Source organism: Centroberyx gerrardi, unplaced genomic scaffold, assembly GCF_048128805.1.
Source record: "Centroberyx gerrardi isolate f3 unplaced genomic scaffold, fCenGer3.hap1.cur.20231027 Scaffold_54, whole genome shotgun sequence".
NCBI classification, from domain to species: Eukaryota; Metazoa; Chordata; class Actinopteri; order Beryciformes; family Berycidae; genus Centroberyx; species Centroberyx gerrardi.
The window spans coordinates 129,439-142,302 of NW_027605188.1; positions in this window are offsets into that span (position 1 = coordinate 129,439).

Here is a 12,864-nt window from a genome sequence, read left to right on the forward strand (position 1 = left end):
TTAGCTGCTGTGTTGCAGCTTGTCTTCTCCTCTCCCAGCAGGACGGGTCTGCTGATGTCAGGGAGGCTTCTGAACTTTGGGTGGATCTGTTTAATTTTTGGGTAATAGTAATTTGTGTGTGCAGCTCTGTCTCCTCTCCCGTGTCGCAGTGTGAGCACGGCCTCTCTTCTGCTGGCAGCCATGTTTGTCTGTGTCGGCCTTTTTCCACGGCCAGGCCGTGCTCACTGAGTCTCTCTCTCTCTCTCTCTCTCTCTGTCTCTCTCTCAATTCAAATTTGCTTTATTAGCATGAATGTCACAACAACAATATTGCCAAAGCATCAAGAATCAATGAAACAAAACAATATGAACACAACATTAAGATTGATACATATTAATTATATATATACAGTATATCCTCTGCATGTATGTGTGTGTGAGTGCTGATGAGGGTTTTATGTTTAGGGAAGGATGATCTCTCTCTCTCTCTCTGTCTCTCTCTCTCTCTGTGTGTCTCTCTCTCTCTGTCTCTCTCTCTCTGTGTCTCTCTCTGTCTCTTTCTCTCTCTGTGTGTCTCTCTCTCTCTGTCTCTCTCTCTCTGTCTCTCTCTTTCTCTCTCTCTGTGTCTCTCTCTGTCTCTCTCTCTCTCTGTGTGTCTCTCTCTCTCTGTCTCTCTCTCTGTGTCTCTCTCTCTCTCTGTCTCTCTCTCTCTCTCTCTGTCTCTCTCTCTCTCTGTCTCTCTCTCTCTGTCTGTCTCTCTCTCTCTCTCTCTGAGTGCATGAGTGAGCGTGGAGTGAGTCTACAGAGTGAGTGAGTTTCTATCTTTGCTCTTTTTCTATCTGTTTTGAGGTTTTGTATGTGTTTATTTTCTTGTTTAGTTTGTGTGTTTTTAGCGTGTGTTGGTTCAGTTTGGTTCAGTTTGGGTCAGTTTGGTTCAGTTTGGTTCAGTTTGGGTCAGTTTGGGTCAGTTTGGTTCAGTTTGGGTCAGTTTGGTAGAGCGGTCGGCAGGCGGGCATCATGCCCGTTGTCAGTGGCCATGTGGAGCTGGAGAAGCTCACACGCCGGCATGCGGTTAAAATAGTTCCGCGTGTCGGCGTTTCGGTGGAGGCGAGCTACGCTGTTGGAGAGGTTGTAGGTTTGAAAGTGTGAAATCTGCCTAAAAAAGCATGTTGTGTGTCACAGGAGACAGGTCTTTATGATTCTTAAAGATAATACGAATGATTTGAACTTGACTTTCAGTTTCAAAGTTGATGGCTTCAGTTACATTGTGTTTGCGACTTCTGAAACTATGAAATGTTTCGGTTGCGGGGCAGAGGGACATTTGGTTCGGTCTTGCCCTGAGGCCGGGGGACGGGCCGACCCGGGCCCGAGCCGATCGGCCGAGCGGGCCGATCCGGGCCCGAGCCGGTCGGCCGAGCGGGCCGGGGAGCCTGCGGGCGGGTCGGGCTCACCTGACGCACCGCAACCTGCGGCTGAGTCAGACTTGCTTGGTTTGCAGCAGTCTGTGGAGAAAGTACAGGAAACAGAGGCAGACGTGCAGGATAGGGAGCAGAATGTGAAACAGGATCAAGTCGAGAGTGGAAATAAAGTTGAGAAAAAAGGAATTGCCCAGACCAGTGAGAAATCAGAAAAAAACAAACAGACAGAGAAAAAGAAATGTAAAGAAAACAAAGAAAGCTGCAGTCAGAGTGTTGAAAGTGTGGTTAAAGATGAAGACATGTCTGAGGAGATAAGTCTGTCAAATAAATCTAGCAAAAGGAAAAATCTTGACAGAGAACAGAGCGGTGCTAAGGCTAAGAAAGTGCTGGAGGATTTGTCAGATGATGATGAGGAATGTGAGTGGACGCCATCACAAGAGGATGAGACCAATTTTTATCCTCTTGAGAAAATAAAGAAATTTCTACTGGACACTAAAGGGCAAAGAGGAGTTAATACTGAAAAGTTTTTCCCTGATTTGAGAGTGTTTGTTAGGTCTGTGACACGGCTGAGGAAGGAAGAGGAGGTTTTCAGTGAACAAGAGATTTATCGGCTTAAGAAAATTGTGACAAAAGTCAGAGCTCAACTAATTGAAGATGATGATTAAGTCAGAAATGCTTCTTCACATATTAGTTGTATGTGTTTTTGTTTTAGTGACAAGTTCTTTCTTTTCCATGGGGGATTTAAAAATAGGATCTTTAAATATTAATGGTGCAAGAAGTGATGTGAAAAGAGCTTCTGTTTTCAAACTGATAGAAATAAAAAACTTAGATGTGGTTTTTGTACAAGAAACTCACAGTGACACTGAAAATGAAATTGACTGGAAGAAGGAGTGGCCTGGGGAAGTAATTCTAAGCCATAAATTGTCTAACAGTGGGGGAGTTGGCGTGCTTTTTTCGAAGGGCTTTAGTCCCTGTTCTGTGCAGGTGGAAGAAATAATGTGTGGTCATATTTTAAAAGTCAAAGTACAATATGAAAATGTGAAAATGATTTTTGTGAATGTTTATGCTCCAGTTTTGAGCATTGAAAGAATGAGATTTCACAATTGTACTGATGATTTTTTGTTTCTGGGGGGTGATTTTAATTGCACGGAAAATGCCAAATTAGATAGGAATCACCTGGAGCCTCATCCTGCTTCGTCTGCCAGACTCAGGCGTTTAATTGAAACTTGTGAGTTAAAAGATGTTTGGAGAGGTTTTAACAGGAATGACAGGCAGTACACCTGGAGCCACTCCAAGGACAATTTGTTGTCATTAGCCAGACTTGATCGCTTTTATTGTTTTAAGCATCATTTTGGTATTTTTAAAACATGTCAAATTTTTCCTGTTGGTTTGTCTGATCATTGTCTTGTTCAGTGCTCCTTTTATATTCAAAATGTTAAGTTACACAGCGCATATTGGCATTTTAATACTGGTCTTTTACGTGATAAATCTTTTAGAGAGGCTTTTGAATTTTTATGGGTTTCACATAGGAAAAACAAATCTACTTTTTCTTCAGTGCAGCAATGGTGGGACATTGGAAAGAGTCAGATTAAACAATTTTGTCAACAGTATACTTGCAATGTCACCAAGCACATTACCAGGTCTCTTCAAGACCTAGAGACTGAAGTAGTAGAATTACAAAGTCTAGTGGATTCTACAGGAGATCGAGGGCATATTGAAGCCCTTAAATCTAAAAAGGCTGCCTTAGCCAACCTGTTGGGCTTCACAGCACAGGGAGCTCTGGTCCGCTCACGGTTCCTGAATGCATCTCACATGGACGCCCCCTCGCAGTTTTTCTTCAGTTTGGAGCGAAAGAACGGTCAGAGAAAGATTCTCCACTCTTTACGCTCTGAAAGTGGATCCACAATAATGGAAACCCCTGAGATTCGGAGATATGCCACCTTCTTCTACAAAGAGCTCTTTAAAAGGGAATATGTGGAGGATTTAGAGTTGGCTGAATCTTTTTATGCTGGACTACCTCAGGTGGATGCTGACACTAATGCAGTGTTGGACGCAGAACTGTCTTTGAATGAACTGTATACTGCTGTCATGAGCCTGGGAAATGGAAAAGCACCCGGCATCGATGGACTGCCCGTTGAGTTTTACAAATGGTTTTGGTCAGTGGTCGGTGAAGATCTGTTGGAGGTGCTTCGTGACAGTTTGTGTAAAGGACACCTGCCGCTGAGCTGCAGGAGGGCGGTTATCACCTTGCTGCCGAAAAAGGGAGATCTACAAGATCTGAAGAACTGGAGACCTGTATCTTTGTTGTGTGGGGACTATAAAATCCTCTCTAAAGTTTTAGCCTCTAGACTTAGAGAGGTGATGAGTGAGGTCATCCATGTTGACCAGACTTACTGTGTGCCCAACAGGTTAATAAGTGATAATATCACTCTCATTCGGCATGTTTTGGACGTCTCTGGCTCATTGGGTATAGATACTGGTCTTATTTCCATAGACCAGGAAAAGGCTTTTGACCGGGTTGAACACCAGTATCTGTGGCAGACGCTAAATGCTTTTGGGTTCAGCCCAGGTTTCATAGCCAAGATCCAGGTACTGTACCGTGATATTGCGAGTATACTAAAAATGAATGGTGGTTTGGCCGCACCTTTTAATGTGCAGAGGGGGGTACGGCAGGGATGCTCTCTGTCCGGGATGTTGTATTCCCTCGCCATCGAGCCTCTGCTTCACAAACTCAGGAAAGAACTGTCAGGTGTTTGTTTTCCAGGTTGTGCTTCAGCTGTTAAAATTTCAGCGTATGCAGATGATGTTATGGTAATAGTTAATAAACAAAGGGATATCGATATTTTGGAGGGGAATATAAGTCTTTTTAATAAACTTTCCTCTGCTAAGGTGAACTGGAAAAAAAGTGAAGCTGTGATGGTTGGGAAAAAGTTGCTAGATAATTTAGTTCTACCAGGAGGGCTAACTTGGAAAAAAGGAGGGATAAAGTACTTGGGAGTGTTTCTAGGTGAAGAATCTGTTAGAAAAGAACTGGGAGAACGTTTTAGAAAAAGTAGAAGGCCGGCTTAAAAAGTGGAAATGGCTCTTGCCAAGCATGTCTTACAGAGGGAGGATGCTTGTAATTAACAATCTAGTGTCCTCTTCGTTATGGCACAGATTAGTTTGTGTGGATCCCCCTTCAAACTTGCTTTCACAAATTCAAGCTGTTTTGGTTGATTTCTTTTGGGATAAATTGCATTGGATTCCTCAGGCTGTTCTTTTTCTTCCAAAAGAAGAAGGAGGACAAGGACTTATACATCTGGCCAGCAGAGGTGCTGCTTTCTGCCTTCAGTTTATTCAGAGACTGCTGTTTGGCCCTAAAGACTTGGTGTGGAGACCACTGGCACACATAGCTCTGCAACAGTTTCATGGTCTGGGACTGCATGACTCACTATTCCTGATGGATTTAAGGACTCTGAAGCTCCAGACTTTGCCAATTTTCTACCGTGGTGTGTTCACAGTGTGGAAAATGTTGGTGAAGGAGAGAATAATGCAAAGCGGCTCCTTATACCGGTTGCTGCGGGAGCCTGTGGTGCATGGAGGACGTTTGGACGCCCCCTGCTGGGCAGGAGCAGCAGCTGCAGAAGTGTTCTGCAGAGCAGGGATTCTGACCTTTGGGTCTGTAGTGAACATTGCTGGACCTGAATTGGACAATGCAGACGCTCTAGCAGCTAGCCTGGGAGTGAGATCTGTGAGGATCATCAGCAAGCTGCTTGGACACTGGAAACAGTGTTTGACGGGACATGAACGCCTCCTGTTGAATGAATACTGTAATGGTTTGATTGTGCCTCATGTAGATGATCCTTTTCCTTGTTTAGGTATTCGTCCCAGTTTTGATAACTGTGCTGGTTCTTTTTTAGACGAGAAAAGTCGTACTTGTTTAAACTTGGAAGAAGTAAAAGGTAAAGATTTATATAAAATGATGGTTAAGTGTCTAAATAAAAGTAAATTACACAATCGGATTGACACACCTTGGCGAGATCATCTGCGCTTGGGATGTGATGTCAAACCTGCTTGGAGGGGTTTATAAAAGCCTCCATTAACAAAAAGGGTAGCTGACCTACAGTGGAGAGTTTTGCATGGGATAGTAGCAGTCAATGCTTTTATTTCTGTTATTAATCAAGGTGTGAGTGATAAATGTCCTTTTTGTCCTTGTAAAGAAACTGTGTTCCACTGTTACCTGGACTGCATGCTCTGGCACCGCTGTTCCTGCTGCTGGAGAGTTGGTTCAGAAGGGCAGGGGAGGTTTTCTCCATGCAAATGTTCATTCTTGGTTTTAAATACAAAAAGTTTGCAAAACAAAAATGTCAACTCATGAATTTTATCTTGGGACAAACAAAGATGGCTATTTATGTAAGCAGGAAGAGGAAGATCGATGACTCAGTAGACATTGATGTAAAATTATTGTTTACTAGGATGGTGAAAGCCAGAATAATGATTGATTTTAATTATTACAGAGAAATGAAGGATGTAGATCAGTTCAGCATGATCTGGGCTCATGGTGATGTGTTGTGTTCTGTGAATGAAAACCAACTTACTTTTTCTGTGGAGTTGATGTGATGTGATCTATTGTTGAGTATTTATTTATTGGTGTTTTGAAGATGGTTGTATTTTTGTAAATGGAATGTTGAAAGATCGATAGAATAAAGTATTTTCTAAAAATCAAAATCTCTCTGTGTCTCTCTCTCTCTCTCGCTCTCTCTCTCTCTCTCTGTGTCTCTCTCTCTCTCTGTGTCTCTCTCTCTCTCTGTGTGTGTGTCTCTCTCTCTCTCTCTCTCTCTCTCTCTCTCTCCACTCACCGACTACCTAGCCGATGCTGGCTGCTTGATCTTACAAGCCTGGTGACAAGGACCAGCTGTTGGAAGATGTCTTGATGTTTCAGGTGGTTCAGCGTGTCCGTGGTCCCTTGGAAAGGTATATATGCAAATCTGTTTACCTTTCCTGTGATCACATTGTGAATATATTATAAATAGAGCAGACTGTTATACACTACCATTAACAGCATGCCCATCTTATTAATGCAACACATACGTTCATTGAATATTGGGCTGTATTTGTTCCTTACCTCGATATAACTCCTCATGACTAATGTCACCAGGAGCCTAATATTCCACACACATCTGTGGGACTTAAATCCATTCTGACTGCCTGTGTATGTCCTCTTGTGTATCTACGCTGTGTGTGTCATCATCCCGAAGCCTTTCGTCCTGTCCTGTGCTACAGCCCTGGGACCCTGACTGCTGAAATTATGGATGACCTGTTTGACATAAGATGGTCAGAGATGGGGAGCGAGAACAGGGTGGTTGCCTGCTGGAGTATTTGCAGGACGCTGAAGGTGATTTTATCTGTAGTGGTACGGACTGTGGCCTGACGTCACTTTGCAGCCAGTGTCTGGATATGGAATAGTGTTTAAACTTGACTGGATGGGTGTTGTATGGTTTTAATTCATGCATATCAGCCAGTCAGAATTGAGTGTTCTGCCCTTGTGTAAATCATATTAAAGAGTAACTTTGGTATCTTGAAACCCAGACCCTTTACACTGGCAGTGAAAAAGAATAGCTCAGATTACTAACATACCATACTGTGACATTGAGCAATTTTTGGTGAAAACACTTGGTTGCAGTCAGAAGTGAGTGGAGCATCCTTCTTATGAAACCTGTTATATTATTTTGCAGTCACCCTACTGTTAAGTGCACCTATCAAAAAATTAAATTCTCATTTTTTTATTGCATTGTTCATTGAAATCAGTAGACATGATAGATTCCTTCAAACACATCAAAAACACCAGTTTATTATGTATATATGCATGTGGGCAATTTGTTTTTGACTGCAATTGCATAACATTGCTTCACATCTATGTAATGGTCATTGTACTAAGAGGGGAAAAAATCTTATATTAGTAAAGACTTTACTTTGGGTTTTATTCAGAGCCATTGATTGTGGTTTCAACCATTATTCTTGTCATGATATTTTTCATTTGTTATCCATCAGAGGAAGAAGGACCGGCAAAGCTGGGAGACATCCTGTCATTTGCAACAGGATGTCATGTGGTGCCTAAACCCTCACTGGAATTCCAGAGAGGGAGATACCCGATAGCAAACACATGTGTAAACTGTCTTAGAATACCTCTTCACCAATCCTACGAGGACTTCAAAAGTAACATGGACTTTGCAATCCAAAACACTCCGGGTTTTGGAATGGAGTAAAAATTATAAACATTCCTCTTGGTGAAAAACATCAGTTCAGGTAGCCTACTGTTCACAATTCTGACATATGTTATGCAAATGTATTTTTAGTTGTTTTTTTTACAAGCCCTTGGGTATCACATACCTTACAGCACATTGAATCTTTGAGGTTACCGTATTTCCTCTAATAGTGGCCGGTAGTCAATTAAAAGCCGGGTCTCTGATAACGGCCGGGCCGTCGTCGACACGCACAAATAAAGGCCGGCCCCAAATACAGGCCGGGGGAAAAAACAAAGGAAACAAGACTAGGTCAAAACCTAGTATATGGCTGGACCGTGTCCGTCTCCTCTCTCCGCCGCTGTCCTCTCCACCGCGCCCACGGCCCGTACCTATCGGGGACACCCGGTGACGCGTCGGCGTCGGGACCCCGCCGAAATCTCGGCCGGATCACCGGGAACAAATCGGCGCCCGGCTATCGGCGCCGGCCGGAACCGTGTCCCCGGGAAACTCGAAGCGTCGGCGGCTAAAACATCCATGGTCGGCAGTAAGCCCTCGGCGCACCGAAACCTCCGTGCCGCCGACAGAACCGAGGGCCGTCAGGTGGACTGAGCTCGCGCATCGAAATAAACGGCGATATAATATAATTGTATAGATTCTACTTTAGCTTCAGTTAGCTTCATCTTACATGCAAACAACGGTGGATACCGGTAAACTCCTGGCGCCTGTTATACATGTAACTGTAGTTTGTAGTAACATACAAGTCCCACAAGATGGCAGTATGCCACAAGACGGCTCGGCCGGCGGAAGTCTCTGGAGCGTGCCGTCGTCGATTACCGTAATTATCGTAATGCATCGCAGTAACAAAAAAACGTTTACCTAATGTACCCCAACAGAAGCAGATCAGAAAACAAGGAGGCTTCGTACTAAAATATGAGCAAATATACTTATCAAACAGAGGGAATTAGAAATAAAGGCCTGTCTCTAATATAAGCTGCTTCCAATAAAGGCCTGGTACCCTCTGCAGTTGAGGTAAATAAAGGCCCGGGCCAATATTAGAGGAAATACGGTATATAAAATTAGGTTTGGGTTTAAATTTGGTCTTTGTAGGTACAGAGTGTCAAGGAAGTGTTGTTCATTGTTACTTGATATGTTACATTTTACTTTGTAGTGCAGCCAGGTAAAAGGTTTTCACCCTAATCTGCCTCCCATAGTGACACCTGACTATGGGAGGCAGATTAGGGAGAAAACATTGAAATATGTGCACACACGCATTCACACGCACTCACACACGCACTGAAAACGTGTACATACACAATGAAATTATGCGCACACGCATTGAAAATGTGCACATACACATTCACACGCATTCACACACACTGAAGACGTGTACATACACAATGGAAATGTACACATACACATTGAAAATTTTCACACCACCTACCACCTTCACACAGCGGCATGTAGGCTACTTGTGTGTGTGTGTGTGTGTGTGTGTGTGTATCAGAGTGTGTGCGTGTAAAATAATTTCAGTGCGCCTGGAAGTTGTTTCAGTGTAACAGGAAGGCAGGTTGAGTTTTAAATCTAGACCTTCCTGTTGCAATGAACTGACTTCCGGACACACTGAAAACGGTGTGGCAGGGAGACCCTCCACGCGTGTGTGTGTGTGTGTGTGTGAGTGTGTGTGCGTGTAAAATAATTTCAGTGCGCCCGGAAGTTGTTTCAGTGTAACAGGAAGGCACACTGATGGCGCGCAGTGGACCTCCAAGTTAATTGGAGAAAAAAAAAAATCTTCATGGACAGCAGCAATGGCAGGCAGCCAGTCGGAGGAGGCTATCGGTATTTTGAGGAGGCTTCTTGCTTCACCAGACAGTTAATGAGGTCTTGTGAACCAAGAAGCCTCCTCAAAATACCTAGACCTACTTACTTACTTACTTACTTACTTACGCTCCGTCCACAGCTGATACCAACGAGTTAAAACTGACATCACAACACCGTCTGTCTGCCTGACCACGTTTGTCTGAAAACTACAAAACTCACATTTCATCTTTTCCAGATAGTTTAATCAACAGAGAACAGCGAGAAACTAAATGTCATTAATCATATATACAGGTTTTATATTTATTTATATATTATAGGTTTACTGTAAATAAACTATCTAAACCTTTATCTACCATGATAAACCACCAGGGGGCGTCTCCGCTCCTCACTCTGTTCAACATACAGAGTGCAATAAATCTCCATCTTAACAAGTCATTTAGTATTATCGAGTCCTAAAATAATTTTCTTCAACAAGTGAAAAAATCTGCCAGTGTGGTTTGATAATTTCGGTTGTTTCTAATGCAAATCAACTTGTTTAAAGAGTTTAGTAGAACAGAAAGTCATTTTCCTGACAGCAGAGCAGTGATCTGCTTTACTGTGACTGGTTTCAACAGACTGACTCAGTTACAGAAGAATCCTGAAAGTGAAGCTGCAGTAGAAACAAGTGGAGTTATCTATCTATCTTGTTTTGTTTTTTTTTAAAATAGGATTTTAGGACTCAATAATACACTAAATGACTTAAGATGGAGATGTTTTGCAGTGTAACGAGGTTTAAATAAACTAACCCAGGTTTAAATTACAGTAATCTAAACCATAATAAACCACCAGGGGGCGTCTCAGCTCCACACTCTCTGCTGCTGTTGAAGCCAACATGTTGCCCCTAGCAACAGGTGACACACCCACCAGCTGTGTTTCTCATTGGCTGCTGACTGGACTGGACATGGACCCACCATGTTCTCCCTGGACCTGAAGCTACCAGGTTTAAATAAACACAAATTAAACCTGTATCTGCCATGATGAACCACCAGGGGGCGTCTCAGCTCCTCACTCTGTTTAACATATAGATTAACCCTAACAAGGTTTAAATCAAATATTATAGGTTTAAATAAACTAATCTAAACCATAATAAACCACCAGGGGGCGTCTCAGCTCCTCACTCTCTGCGCCTGTTGAATCCAACATGCTTTACCTAGCAACAGATGACATAACCACCAGCTGTGTTTCTCATTGGCTGCTGACTGGACTGGACATGGAAGTGAAAGTAAAGAGCGGGACTTTCCAGAGACGCTGCTGCGTTCAGGTGCTGCACGTAAACTCTAAACCTGCTAAATGTATCACACATATAAACTGTGAGTGACAGCTGGTGTTAGAGTGATAGATGAGTTCAGGTGCTGCAGGTTGACTGGAAATCTGCTAAAATTATCACGTCTGTTTTATGTATCAGCATGTTAGAGCACATCCATCAGCTGCTGGGGAAATAAAGAAAGTGATGAGATCTGATTAACTTGTTTCTATGACAGATTTACTCATATTCAGGACTTGGCCGGCTGCTCCTCGCTCTGTGTGGTGAATGTGGTAAAGTCCTGGTTTATCTGAAGGCACCTGAAGGCACCATGAGGCTGGACTGGTTTGGTGGGAAACGGAGAAGAAAAACCTGGAACAGAAACTCTGAACTGGAACAGACCAGGACAGTCTACTGTTACACTTACTATTACTATTACTACTACTAGTAAGTCAGTAAGTAAAGTTTATTCATACAGCAGATTTCACAGAGCAAAGTCACAAAGTGCTTCACAAGAGTCAAATAGTTCAAATAAGACCAGAAAACAGTAAAAAACAATAAAACATGAAAACACAGAGTTCCAGACTCAGAAGCTGAATGAAGGCCGGTCTGAACAGAAGAGTCTTCAGCTGCTTTTTGAAAGAGTCAACAGAGTCTCAGGTCTTCAGTCCAGTGGAAGAGGTTCACAGTTTAAAGACTCCCTCAGCTTTAGTCTCGAGTCCAGAGCGAGGGACGAGCGGTCGGCCTGGTCAGAAGACCTGAGAGACCTGCTGGTGCTGTAGGACAGAGTCCAGATGTTCAGCTGGTCAGAAGACCTGAGAGACCTGCTGGTGCTGTAGGACAGAGTCCAGATGTTCAGCTGGTCAGAAGACCTGAGAGACCTGCTGGTGCTGTAGGACAGAGTCCAGATGTTCAGCTGGTCAGAAGACCTGAGAGACCTGCTGGTGCTGTAGGACAGAGTCCAGATGTTCAGCTGCTGACCATGCAGGGCTCTACATGAGATTTAAGAACTTTAAACTGAATCCTAAACTTGATGGGAAGCCGGTGTAAAGATCTCATAAAGTAAACAGATGAGATGAAGCTCAATATTGACCTCTGTTCTGAAAATTCACAATTTTACTGTGAATCTGACAGTTCAGTCACACACACACACACACACACACACACACACACACACACGCACACACACTCACTTGTTAGTCTACTTTCTATATGCTCACTTAAGAATGGAAATCCAAGATTCTGTCTTATACAAGTATATATGAGAGGGGGGGGGGGGGGGGGGGGGCTGAAAGAGACAGACAGAGAGTCAAAAGCCTCCTCATCCTCAGTGTACTCGCTGTCAACAGGTCAGAATAAAAGTCCACAGCTCTCTGGCCTCGGTCAGCAGCTGTCCTGTAGTCGATCTCAGAGCGTGGATGAACCTGCTCTGCCCGTTCTTCTTCTCCAGGCTGAAAAAGATCTTTGAGGGTGAGTCCATCAGAGCAGCGCCCTGAAAGCGAGACCGGACCAGCGCCCCCTGTGCTTTAGAGCCCAGCAAGTCTGCCAGTACGGCTTTTTGGATTTGAGGTCTTCAATGCAGCCTCGATTTCCTGTGGACTCTGCAGAACTCTGCAGCTCCACTATTTCAATCTCCAGATCCCTCATAGATTTGGTGACGTCACGAGAGACATTGAGAGCGTACTGTTGACAAAACTGCTTGATCTCCACTTTCCCACAATCCCACCACTGCTTCAACGATGTAAAATCTCCTTTTGTAGTTCTAAAAACTTTCCAAAAAAATATAAAGGTTTCTCTAAAATGTACATCTAATAACAAAGCAGTGTTAAAGTGCCAATATGCAGACTTGTGTTTAACATTTGCAATAAAAACATTACAGGACACCATGGAATGATCTGAAAAACCCCAGGCAGTATTCTGCACCCTCTAAAAATACTGAAATGATGCTTAAAACAATAAAATCTGTCTAATCTGGCCATAGAAAAAATATTCTCTCTGCTCTGGACCCAAGTGTACTGTCTGTGTTTCTCTCCATATATCAGTTAACCTGTGAGCTTCCACCAGCTGCTTCATGGCTCGTTTTGAAGCAGCATGAGGTTCAATATGATTCCTGTCCAGCTGATCGTTCTCTGTGCCGTTAAAAT